At 41.8% G+C, this 13,237-nt stretch overlaps 1 protein-coding gene across 2 annotated transcripts in view; it reads right to left on the reverse strand.

The window, feature by feature from the left end:
• Positions 1 to 13,237, reverse strand: part of BACH2 (BTB domain and CNC homolog 2) — a 338,428-nt gene that overhangs the window by 259,860 nt on the left and 65,331 nt on the right. For both annotated transcript variants that reach the window (XM_054699033.1, XM_037520113.2), the window contains exon 2: positions 2,807 to 2,919. The gene's annotated coding sequence lies outside the window, so the exon portion shown is untranslated. The remainder of the gene's footprint in view (positions 1 to 2,806; positions 2,920 to 13,237) is intronic.

Raw genomic sequence — 13,237 nt, forward strand, 5'->3', positions numbered from 1 at the left:
TCAAATCCACAGACAGGGCAGAGAGAACGGATACCTTGAAGAAATTTGTGTACCCACAGTTTATTTAACATGTAAGGCTAGAACATAAAACGATTTTTAAAGCTGCTTATGATATTAATAAAATATCCATTGATATGCATATCAAACCAACACATCCCATGTCCACTAACCTCAGAAATGGCACCAGGCATAAGGTGAGCTTTGTGGCTGGGAAGGCCCTCCTTTTTTCTTTTCAGCCACATGCACACACCAGCAAGCAAGGCAGCTGAAGGCAGGAACTGCACAACTTCCTGGTGTGCCCTCAGACCCTCAAACAGACAGAAGTTCAAGACTGTGAGGAATGAAGACCCTACCTGGTGACAGTGCTTCACTGATCATAAGCATAGATCTATTAACTGAGGCAAAAATGCCTCTGGTGGGGGGGGGGTAATCTCATAATTTCTAGAGGTATCATCTCTGATTGATCCAAAAGAGCCGCCCATGCCTAATTGGCACTGCAGAGGAATAACACTGCACCCTAGAATGCTGCCGTCACTCTCTAACCCAAAGCCTCCTACTTAAAGTGTCCCGTCAGCCAGCTGGGATCTGGAAAGGGAAGACAGTATCACAGTGCACATCCAAGGACAAGGAAAGTACCCATTCTAAGTATCTCTCACTTTCTAGGAACAAATCTACTTAGAAAATCAATCAAACCTACAAAAATATTCCCAAGATTCTAATTTACATATCTGAATTGTCTAGTTTTATTTGTGCCAAGAAGATCTGTTTCCCTCCAGACGGTGACCTAGTCTTTGTGTTATGCTAAGAAAAACCATGAGAAAAATACTGACCTAGGAAGGTACATAGTATGCTTAATCACTACTTTAAGTTGAAATAACATGAAATACAGCACTCAGTGCACCTCTCAAGCAGAACATAACTTCCCAAGCAACAGACACACCTACCGAGACACTTGAAATTTCTGAGCCTGTTTCCCAGCTGTGAGTTAAGAGCCAACCCATGACATCAGGCCTGGAGTCGCCCTGGAGAAACTTAGGGCAGGGCTGTCACAGCAAACTGAGCTTGCCAACCAGAGATTTCCCAAGAGCTGTCTTAGCTTTTCAGTACACCAAACTCCAAATAATAAAAGCCAAGGTTTGCAGTGACTATAATGATAGAGATCCTCAAATTCTTTCTTCAATGATGATCTTCGGGAAGAGTCTTCCAAAATACCTTCCACTATTCCCAAAGCTCACTTCTCAAAGGCTGCTTAAAGGTACAGATTTAAGTGTGTGGGGATGGGGGGGAGTCAGCATAAGATTTTCTTCTCTTTGACTTGTCTCAAACAAAAACCTCTCAAAAAATAATTGCCTCATTGTTTTTTTTTTTTTTTTTTCCTTCCTACTCTTCAGATGAGGCAAAACAGTCTCTCCTGAGAAACCAAACAAATGGCTATGAGAAAAAAATAGCACTGGAAAGAGTTCTTAGTACTAGAATCCCAACACGATCAATTAACTTTCTGAAGTTCATGGATTCCATAGTACCTTTTAAATACCAAACCACCTGTAAGTGCTATTTAACTCAATCATAACCCATAGAGAATGAAGTAACTTATCTCTTCTTACAAACCTCTGGAAATGCCTCTTTCTTGTTTGAAATAATTCAGTAGCTCCCAGAATCAGCTCCTCACCTCCTACTTTGGGCTTGTGTCTGCAATCTTCCACCAGAGCAGTAGTTCCCAACCAGGGGTGTTTTTGTTCCCTGAAGGGATACTGGATTTTGTGTGGGGACATTTTTGGTTTCACCACTGAGATGCAGGTAGGAGATGCTACTAAAGTCCGCCAATAGAGAAGACAGCCTCCATCTTACAAAGAATTAACTGGCCCAAATGTAAGCAGTGTCAAGGTTGAGAAATCCTGCTCCAGCCATACCAAACTCATTGTTTTCCGGACTTTCTTGTATGCTTCTGTGCCGACAGACACAGGATGGTTTCTTTACTTGGAATGCCTAGTCCTACTTCTATGTCCAAGAAATTACTTATCATCCAGGATTCAACTCAAAATGTCACCTCCTCTATATCGTCTTTTCCAGATCCCCCAAAGCTGGATGTGCCAGAGTTTCTGGTACTTACCTCATTAAAATACTAGCCATGTTGCCCCCACATTCTCACCAATGGAATGCAAGAATTAAGCCTCATTCATTGTTTATTCCCAGAGTATCCATCTGGTAATAAACCAATACTCACTGTATCAATCATGGAAAAAATGGCGACCTGTGTATGTACCTAAGACTCAAAACAATGTCTAAGGGACAATATCCCCCAACTTAAAAAACAACAGAGGCAATTACCTATCAAATGCTAACCATGTGGACAGACACTATAGTAAGCACATATTAACTCATTTATATTTATAATAACATTATAATGGACATACCATTATCACCACAATTTTACAGAGAAAGTGAGGCACAGAGAAATTAAGCCACTTACCCAAGGCAACCAAAGTTAGCATGTGGAAGAGTCTCACTCTTCCAATACTCATGCCAACTCATCCATGTTAACAACCAATGTTTCAGCTGCTCAGAGAGCTCTGGGAAACACAAGTGATATCTCTGGAAGACTCTACAACCATCCAGTGGCCATCAGTTCATGTGACCAGTACAAAAAACATTGCTTTCTGGGGTCACACAACTCTCCAACCTCTAAAATGCTTCTGGCAGGAGAAAGTAACCACCTCAAACCATTGAAAGTACATATTATGCACTCAGGAAAAAATCATGTTACTGAGAGAAGAAAAAAGGGCTGGTTCCTTCAAGTTCCTCTTACCTTGTTCATGCTGTAGGAACGGGAGCAAAGGATCAGACATGTCACAATGTGAGGCACCTCTTGAAGATTCTCCTTGTTCCTGTAGACCGCACTTCCCAAAGCAGACAGCAGTGCTGAGGACACAAAAAGAAAATTCATCAGCCAGCATTCAGGAAGGCACAGAGCAGTCCTGTGTCCTGTAGAATTTTCTTCCATGACGGCAGTGCTCCATGACTATGCCATCCAATATGGTAATCACTAGCCACATGTGGCCAGAGGGTACTTGGAATGTAGTAAGTACAATAGAAGGCTGAATTTTCAATTTTATATAATTTTAATGAAATGTAAATGTAAATGGCAACACTTGGTTAGTGGCTACCATATTGAACAAAGTCAAATCGAGAGTCTTGTGGCCACAGACATTGGGCACTCAGTGGTCAAGAAAAAGTTGGATATTAAATGCTCAGAGTGAGTATAGCTACACTGGGACAGAGACAGCATTCAATCAGTTACTCTTTTTTAAGTACTTATGAGGTTATGGGTACTGAGGATATAGTGTTCACTAAGCTAGAGAGGTCAATTATTTAGGAGTTTCTACTTTAGACTTTGATGTTCTTAGGAAGGGAAAAGATTTAGCATCTGCGCAGCACCTACTATGTGCCAGACCTCAATGCCTTCCCCTGCTGCCAAAGAATAAAAGAACAGACAGGCATTTACTAGAGCCTGACTATACATATCGCTGCCAGGGTTTAATAGATAGAACCTTCCAGAGCTCCTTGGAAGACAATGTTCCACAAGGAAATTCAGGTGGCTAGTTTTCCATGAGCCAAATAAACCAAGAGGATTCACGTGCCCCTCAAGTAGCTTAAAAGTTAATATTTTTATCTATATTCGTGGTTCTATAGGTAGGTTTTCTGATTCATTTGATTGCATTTTGGAGTAAAATAGCTATATAGTTCCAGGGTGCTTTGTCAGATATTAAGGAAAAGTAGAAAGAAAATATCTTCTACCATTTAACCAGATTTGTAGGAGTTTCCTTTGAAAGATGTCTGTGGAATTTTAGAGGAAAACAAAGCATTGTAAAGTTCCTTACAATCACCTTATTTATTTTTTTCAGGTTGCATCTAAGGAGGAAAATTTATAAATAAGCCTTTCCAAACAAGACTGAAATTGAAAGTTGAATTGGAATTTCAGTGCTTCTTAAAATTATTAACTATAATGTAATAATAATATAGAATATATTCAGCAGGAAAAGGAGAAAGTACTCATAACTCTCACTACAATCACCTTTCGCTCTTAGCATCAGTCTTGGTCTATGAGAGAATGACATGAGGTGCTGGCACATTTGCTAACTGAGTCAGGATGCAAAGAAGTCCAGGCTGTATTTCCCATATTAAGCTCTTTGACTGTTAAAATGATTCTACAATTTACATTTTCAAAAGATAAACTCCTACACAACATTGTTGAACATAACATTATTAAATATAACATAACATTATTACATAACATAACATTATTAAACATAACATTATTAAACATTATTGAACATAACATTATTAAAATTCCTTTTATAAATAAGAATATAGGGAGAAGAAATTGCAGATCACCCCTGGCCATTTGAGACACATTGATTCCAAACAAAATACCACATTCAGTCACAGCAATAACATATTTTAACAATGATGTACGACACGGAGAGACCATGAATTCCAAACTATGGCCTAAATACATTCAAACAATCCCATATAATGCCTGGATAATCACTGCTTCAAAGTCAAGAAAATTCAGTATGTAATTCTAATCAATCTTAAAGTGACTGAAACATTTATGTGTATAACTTTTAGTCTTTGAATTTCCAGAAGTACATGCTCTAGTGAATGTCTGAGCTTTAAGCAGAGGTCCAGGCACGCTGTTCCCTTAAAGAGGGATTTGCTCTATCCATTTAAAAACTATGGTCTAGGACTTTCTGAGAAGCTTGTCCAGAAGCCTTGCAGAGATGCCTAACGTCACAATCCCATTCAAATGGACACGCTGGTATCAACACAGGAAAGGTGGGCACAAGAAGATAATGGTAAACAGACAAGGATTCTTGAACATAATTTCCCCGAGGAACTCCACCCATCTCCATCATGCCACAATCCCCACTTCCTCAGAACCTGGATGTGCAGTTTGCACTAAGCTAGCTCTAAAGCCCTTCCCCATGTCCCCCAATTTAAGTGTTTTTATGTCACTTTCATGAGTGTTGGCTCTACAACAAAGCATACTAAAATCTCTTCAAGGGAAATATTAGCCATGTAGAAAGTTTTTAATAAATATTATTAATGGATTTGTTGTCTTTGCTCTTATTCACAGAGCTGAGTGTGATGTAGACTTTCAACATCGGATTTTTAAAAACACCGTTGATAATCACTGCAGATAGCCTTTGGGTTTTTTTTGTGGGGGGGGCGCTGGGGTGAGGAAAGGAAAATCTTTTAATGCCCAGGACTGTAAATCTTTTAAAAAATATTGTTAGGAATATCATAAAGTATGTAGCACTCAAAACTGTACAATGCACACTATATACTCTTATTTAGTACTACTATCAATCTGAGTGGTAGTTTTTTCTAATTAGGAAACCAGGAGAAAAAGGAAAAAGGATTCTCAATTGTGCTGTAATAGGCTGTAGACCCAGAGCTAAGGGTGACTTCATTTCAAGGTACTATTGAATTAAAATATTTACAAAGACCAAACAGTATAAAAAAATACTCTTGTCCCATCACCCATCACAAAAGTGCTCTCTTTCTCCTCTCTCTCTCTCTCTCTCTCTCTCTCTCTCTTTCTCTCTCTCTCTCTCTCTGACCACCATTAACAGAAAACACCTCAGCAAACAGACGCCAGTTTTAGAAACTGGGTCAATCGCTTCTGGACAGCAACCAAAAGACTGGCCTTGTTTTATCAAGTCATTTCAATCTCCTTTGAAAAGAGAACCTGCATGTTTTGTAGCCACTTTGGTGTATGAAGAAGGTTATAGAAATCCACAGCTTTAAAAAAGCGACTGCATCTTAAATATAAAGCATTAGGAAAAAAGATATTTGCGTTATCATGGTAGAAATTATGGGAATTTTCTTTCTCATTCTATTTTTCAATATTTCCTTTTAATCATTCAGGAAGTTGGAGTCTATTGATATGAAGCTACAGGAAAGTACAGATACCCTGAAAGATTTCTTGAGAAAGTCAATCCCAGAAGCCATTGTGTGATCCTAATAGAAGCAGTTCCATGGACAACAAAGCCTGTGGGCAACCTGAGACTTGTAAAAGGTTGATGAAATGTCATTCATCTCTCCAGGTGGGTAAAGAAATGTGGGTAAGAAAGGTAGAAACAGGCAAGTAAGAAGAGATAAAAGAGAGAATGAAAAGCAAAGGCTCTAAAGAAAGGAGAAAAACAAATGGCAGATGAGAAAACAGACACCTAGAGACAGGTTCTGTGGTGTGGTTAAGTGCCGCTCACCAGCCAGGGTCTCCCTGTGGAGGTGGCTGAGAGATTCAGGCTCCTGGTGACGATGCCACATCATACGCTCTCATGGCCCAGGTGTCAGTCAGCAAGTAGGAGTTGGAGTAAAGTGAAGACCGGGCCTACCTGTTTCACCACTATTTATTTACCATCAACCTCCACCCACCACAGAGAAAAACCTATTTTACCTGGATCACTGCTAATGTGGTATAGAGGTATAAGCCAACTTGATTTTACTCTCCTTAATCTTAAGAGAAGCTTAAGCGTGTCAAAGGCTTGGCGTTTGAGTGTTGTGCTATTTCTTGGCTCTTGAAAATACAATTAATGCTTATTGCCAGTACAGAATGGAATATGATGTGTTAAACTCTTCTCAATCCAAATCCCCCAGCCCCTCCCTGTATGTTCATTCTAGAAGCTTTCTGTGATACAACTCAAAGCTGGGCAGCTGAGGCACTCTTATGGGTAACAGGGAGTGAGGAGGTCACCCCTCACAGTGAGAAAAGTATCCCTGGCTTTTAGATATAATGCACCCTGAGGTGAGTCTCTGGAATGGCCCTGTTTGTCCCCTCCTTACCACTGAATCCAGCAGCCTGACTAGAAGGCTGGCACATGGGGACCCAAGAGTTTGTGGGGAAGAACTAAGTGAAGTAATAAAAAGACAAACAGGCTTTATTGAGAAAAGGTTGAAAAGGCAAACCAACAAGAGTCTAGAGGAAATTCTCTAAATGTATGATGTAGGAGCCAGGGAAATTAAAAAAAAAAGACGTGAGAGAAAGATCTCTAATATCCTCCACCCTGTTTCATGTCTCTGACATTAACTCTTGACAACCTTTGATGACAATTCTTATGCAAGGCTGGATAAATGTGAGACCAATTGTGTTTCAAACCATCCCATCACTCACTCCCACAGTAACGGGCATGGTACTGAGATGAAAGGATCTAAAGGTAAAGTCACAAACAGCCTTGCCTCCTGCCCCAAAGCAGAGACTTCCCCAGCTGATTCCTTCCTTTCTTCCTGAAGAAGATGGGGGGAGAGCTCCCTGAGCTCCTCTTGCATTATCTTTCTCCATCCTCAAAGTTACAGCAGTCTTAGGCTATGATTCCTCAGGACTTTGGTGTCTGCACCTCCCGCACATTCAGGCAGCAAACATGCCAGAGCCTAATTCCGTTCCAAGAGACTGGACGGGTTTGCCATTCTGCCTTGAATCGGAGGTGCCCTGCCTTCACAGCATGCCACGGAAAACATGCAAACCGAGCCAGAAAGTGAGAGCATCTTCCCATCAAGTATCATCTAATGTTTTCTTCCCCAAGGATAGGTTAGTCAATTTGAAAATTAATAATCTGAAATTATAACCAGCACAAGTATTATGGCTGGTTCAACAGGAAATTGCGATAAGGATGAGGAAATGAGAGACTTGTAAATTATAAAGGAGAGACACACTGTTGGTAAAAGAAAAAACTGCCCTGAGTGCCAGATGGACAGAAATCAAGTTCAGGAAAGGGCCAGGAGTGTCAAGTTGGTGTGTGTCCACTGCTACTTTTGGTACACATGCAAGGGTGTCCTTACTTGGTCAAACCCTAAGTCAGGATATCTAACGTTGGGATTCAGGGTTATCACTTTATGAAAGTTCATCTCAGACTCCCAATGATTTAGGAAAATCTTAATTAAAGGGACAGTGCAGAAGAGCTCCCAAATGGTTACCTGGCTCAGTCAACTTTTTTTTGCCTTGGGGGCTATGAAAACCAGGGGAAGCAATTTCAGATGCCTGCACAGGTTGAGAAAGAATGAGATGAGTAAGGGTCAGGCGGGAGAATCAATGAGGAGTTGGGGGGCGGGCGGGGGAGGGCAGGAGAGTCCACTACTCAACTGTACCGCCAGGAAAAAATTAACAAGGCACATGTTCCCAGAGCTTCTGAAAACGAAGAGTCCAAAAGCTGAGAGATTGATTATATAGAATCATTTGTTTTTTAATGCTGGCAATTTACGATAATGCTCTGAAAATCCTACAGGGGTTGGATTGGGTGGCCAGTTTGCATCTTGTACAGTACACTTTCATGTCCATTGCAGAGGCGGAGTGGGGTTTGTTCCTTCAAATCTCTAGGGCTAAAGGCTTCCAACCTACCTCCTGAACCCTCTAGGGCTGCAACGTTGTGGCATCACTGAGTCCAGCAAGTAGGTGTGTGGGAAAGAGTGCAGAGTGTACTGGGAAGAGCAGGCAAAGGGCTTGAGAATCAAATTAGTTTGTCTACATATCAACTCTGTCTCTTGATACATGATTTTGGCAAGCTACTAACCCCCTCGGAGTCGCTATTCCTTCATCCATAAAATTTTGGAAAGTTGTATTTCCTAAGACAGTTTTGAGTGTGAGATGGAGTAACATGAAGATGCATTGTGTTCAAAAAGGGTGAGGCCCTGCTCCCATCACCACCCTCTTAACACCGCGTCATTCTACATATATCTCCACATAGGTGTTTACCTCTCAATCACTCTAGTCAATCACAAGTGTTTCAATGTAAGAGATCTTGTCTGTTTTTTTTTTTTTTTAAAGATTTATTTATTTATACAAGCACTGGGTACAGTCAGAAGTGCGGGAGGGTGAGAGAATTCACCAGAGCCAGAGCGGGGAACAGAACAGGCAGACTGACGAAAACACACTGCTGAGGGGAGCAGCGGGCGGCAGGAGAGGTCTGTCGCGCCATGTGGGACCCTCACCGGCGGCCGGGGATCAAACCGGCGCTGCAGAGGAGGCAGGCAGCTTCACAGCCCAGTGCTCAACCGCTGCGCCACCAGGGGAGGCCCAATCTTGTCAGTTTTATACCCAAAGGGCCAACAACTATATCTCACTGCCTTACACACAGTAGGTACTTAATATACGCAAAATCTAATTATAATGTTGTTATGGGCTGAATGTGCCCCTCCCACCCCAATTCAGATGTTGCCTAGTCCCCAATGTGATAGTATTTGGAGACAGAACCTTTGGGAAGTAATTAGGTTTGGATGAGGTCATGAGGGTGGAGCTCCCATAATGGGATTAGTGCCACTCAAGAAGAGATACCAGAGAGCCTGTGCCCACATGCATGCGGTACCCCCTCCCTCTCCCTGCCATGAGAAGACATAGCAGGAAGGCGGCTGTCTACAAGAGCAGCCGTGCCAGGAACCAAATTAGCACCTTGATCTTGGACTTCCCAGCCTCCAGAACCACGAGAAATTGTTGTCTAAATCACCTAGTTTACAGTATTCTGTTTCAGCAGCCTGAACTAAGATAAATGTTTATTTTAGGAAGGCATTCCTTCAATCTGACATTCTAGTCTATTCTTTTCATTCTATCCTCTTGTGATGCTTTAATGTCAATGTTTCTACTCATTTGGCCAGAATGTTTTGAGACTAGATGTAAAAAAACAGGGCCAAATTAAGAATAAAAGGCCGAAGGGTTTTTCTCTTGAGAAGTACGGCGTCACTTTTAGGTCAACAGGGTACTATTTGGGTCCTCTTTGCATGTCTCAGAAGGAAAAATTAAACAAGAGATGTCATCACCCTATTAATAAAGACTCATGCTTTAATTTTATCAACTCATGTTTGCCAACAGCACATGTGACTGCATGGGGTATACTTGGTGGCTATCCAGAGTGCTCGGTAACCCTTAATTCTTTTTTCCACTTTGCACTGAGAAGGCTGAGTTGTATTCAGCTAGGACAAAGGTTGAGCAAGCATGTCTGACTTACTCAGGTTTCTTTGATTTTATGCTGAAAGAATTCCACAAAACTTCAAACAATCTCAGCTTCCCTCTCCCTTGGGGTTTGCTGAACAATCCAGGCAAACACATTTCCTGTGATTTGGTGAGAAGTTAAAAGAACTCAATCGAAAGCATAGTTAGTGGGTTACTTCAGAATGACCCTCTAAGAAGGATGCAATGACAAGGGAAATCACTGGAAATGTATCTCCTTAAAGAAGCTCATCAGCTCTCCCTCCAGTAAAAAGTGTCCAATTAAGGAATTTAAATATTCTCAAGAATGCCTTGAGAACAAGCTGCAGTGAGGAGCTGTGCCTTATTGGGGCCTAGTCCTTACAACTGAGACTCACCTGCTCAGTAAGCTAGAGTGGGGTCATGCCATATTCCTCTGGGAAGAAACTTTCATTAATCCTCAGAATAAAGTTCAATTTGGTCTGATGGGCCTTGCCAAAAGCAATCTCGGGGACTCACTGTTAATCTCTGCTTTCCTGAGGCTTGAATTCTGTACTTTCTGATATCAGTTTCTCCTTAGTGTGATTTGTTCTTTTTGAGGGGTGGGGAGTTTACCACATTCTCGGATGCTGAACCTCTCTCCACAGGGATCTAGTGCTTGCCTCTATCAGGGTCCTAGGGCTTTCAAACCAGTTTAATTTCTATGTTAAAATAACTGAAGGTCCTACACCATGCAGGTAATGTAACTACAGACCCCACAGCTATTCGAATGTCACCTTAGATTTTCATCTCCTCACACCAGTGCCACAAACACACAGACTCAAAGCCCGAGACAGAGTCTGGAGGGGTGGAGTGGAGATTTCTTCTTGCCTCATTTTGGCAAATAGTTCCCATGTGAGTACAAACACCAGAGTCCCCAGAACCTGGAGCCTGTCACCAGGTGTGAGTCATTCTGGGGCCAATGTCTTCTGGCAACAGGAAATTTCCCTTTCCTGCTTTTAAGTTCACCATGAGCTTAATATTTTCTATTATCCAAGTACTAAGGATTTCAGAGTGTGTGGTGGGGGTAAGGTGTCAGAAGTGATTTGGGCTGCATCAGCTTGTATACTCTTTTGCCAGAATGTCCAGTTTGGGGTTCCCTAAATTCAGTTCTGCAGTATTTAGGTTCCCCTATGTAGCCATTTAGTTGTAATTCAAACTGGAGCCAGAAATACATTCTTTGTAGCATATGCTATATTGTTGTGACTCATATACTAATTCTTCCTCACAACAGAGTGACGTCAGGTAAGAAAGAGCTTAAAGGTGGGCTGGGCATTGAAAAAGCTACCCTCTGCCAGCATCAGCAGTGCAAGCTCTCACTCCCAGGAAGCAGTCACCTCTCAGCACAAGGCTGCACTTTCCACATACAACTAAATTTGTCCTTAGTTTTGAGGAAAGGAATCTGCCTTACATTAGCTTTCCCATGATTTAGACTTGGATGACCACAAGCTGATGTTTTGGCAGCATTAGAGAGGCAGAGAAGGTAAGAAATGAGACAAGGGCCCACAACCTCACCACATCACTCCATGGTCTGCAGAATCACAGTGTTCTACAACAGCAGCCAAGAGAACAGCCACAGAACACTGCTCCAGCAGCTGACCTGGAGGCCTCGTCCCTGGGGTATCCTCTGATCTCATTACAGCAGTCGACACTAGTCTCACAAAACAAACAGAGGAAATTTATGCCTGCCTTAGCCTGTGGAGAGCTCCACATTCCTGTTTAACGAGAGTTCCAGCTTCTGAGACCACAGCCACCAGGATGGGGAGGATGTCTGCTTTGCTCCAAAAACAGAACTGTCGTCACTATCTTTCTCCCTCTCTAGAGCTGGATATGAGGGCGGTGAGCCTGGAGAGAGCCAGTGCACTTGTGGCCTAGGTTCTCAGCTCTGGTCTCTGAAGAGAAGTTCCCTTTTTTCTTATGTCAACATCCCCAAGCTCCGTCTGTGGGGCCATTTCCTCTTGAACAGTTCTGGGAAAGTCACTACAATGCAGCCTTGAAGGATTCCACCTGCTAAAACCAGGATTCCAAGTGTAACAAAACTCTAGATCTGATGGGAAAAAAAGTTCCCCTAAAATGCCCTTGCTTGAGCTTTCGAAAATGTCACCTAACATGGGTTCTCACTTTTAGGATAAATGGCAGGAAGGGAAATGTTATTTTACACCTCTTAGTTCAATGTCAGAAGTAATCAAGTGCCCAGTTCCCGAGGTAGAGAATGAACTTCCAAGTCAAAGATGAGAATTTGGATGGAGGAGAAAAGTAAAAGTGGATCATCAGAATGAATCTGAGATGAAACCATTCGATAGGTGGCAAGCATAGAGCATCAGACATAAACCTCAGTATGAAACAACAGGAGAGTAAAGCAGTGGTTCTGAACCGGGGTGACTGTGTCCCCCAGGGGACATTTGACAATGTATGGAGACTTTCTGGTTGTTATGCCTGGGGGGAGGTGCTACTGGCATCCAGAGAGTAAAGGCCAAGGATGCTATTAAACACCGCACCATAAATAGGGTGATCTGATCCACAGTGCTGGGACTAAGAAGGCTGGATGGAGAAGGAACACTGAAGGATGTGCATTGTTTAGAATAATTATAACTCTTATCACATTACCATCATGTGGACATCATGCAGTGAAAATGGGCACAATTAACAACCACAAAAATCTGCAGTTCTCTCCTGGAGTAAAATAAATGCAAACTGTCTTAACTATGCAGAGCAAGCCCATTAGCACTGCTTCAATGTAGGACTATTGTAGCAGCACCATTGTGAGTGCTGTTTATTCCAGGTAAAGGGGTGATCTGAGGACTTACTATTACCTACTATCACAATTCAGTGGTGACTATTAACAAAAGGAACTCATGAGCTAAGTTCCATGATTACTAAAGCTGTAGGGGTAATTTGAGTACATTGGGTATGGGAAAAAAATGGTAAAATGTTTCAACTTGTTATGTAGCAACAAAATATGATGGTGATGTTACCCTATATTCTAAGATGGCTAATAAAAATAGCTGCAAAGCAGGGCTCTAAATAAATGCAGACTTGCAGAAATGCGTCCTAATGAAATTTTTCAGTAACTTTCAAAATATCCCACCCTTTTCCTTCACATAGCATCCTTTCATTACTTTTGGTGAAAAGTAGTGACACTCCGTCATGATTCTCACAAGAACTCTTTAATTCCAGCACAAGAAGGAAAAATCCCCACCCAAGCACATCTAAATATAGGTAAACAAACGTGAAAAGGGA

Source organism: Talpa occidentalis, unplaced genomic scaffold (genome assembly GCF_014898055.3).
Source record: "Talpa occidentalis isolate TD23 unplaced genomic scaffold, MPIMG_talOcc4v2.1 talOcc4.2, whole genome shotgun sequence".
NCBI lineage: Eukaryota > Metazoa > Chordata > Mammalia > Eulipotyphla > Talpidae > Talpa > Talpa occidentalis.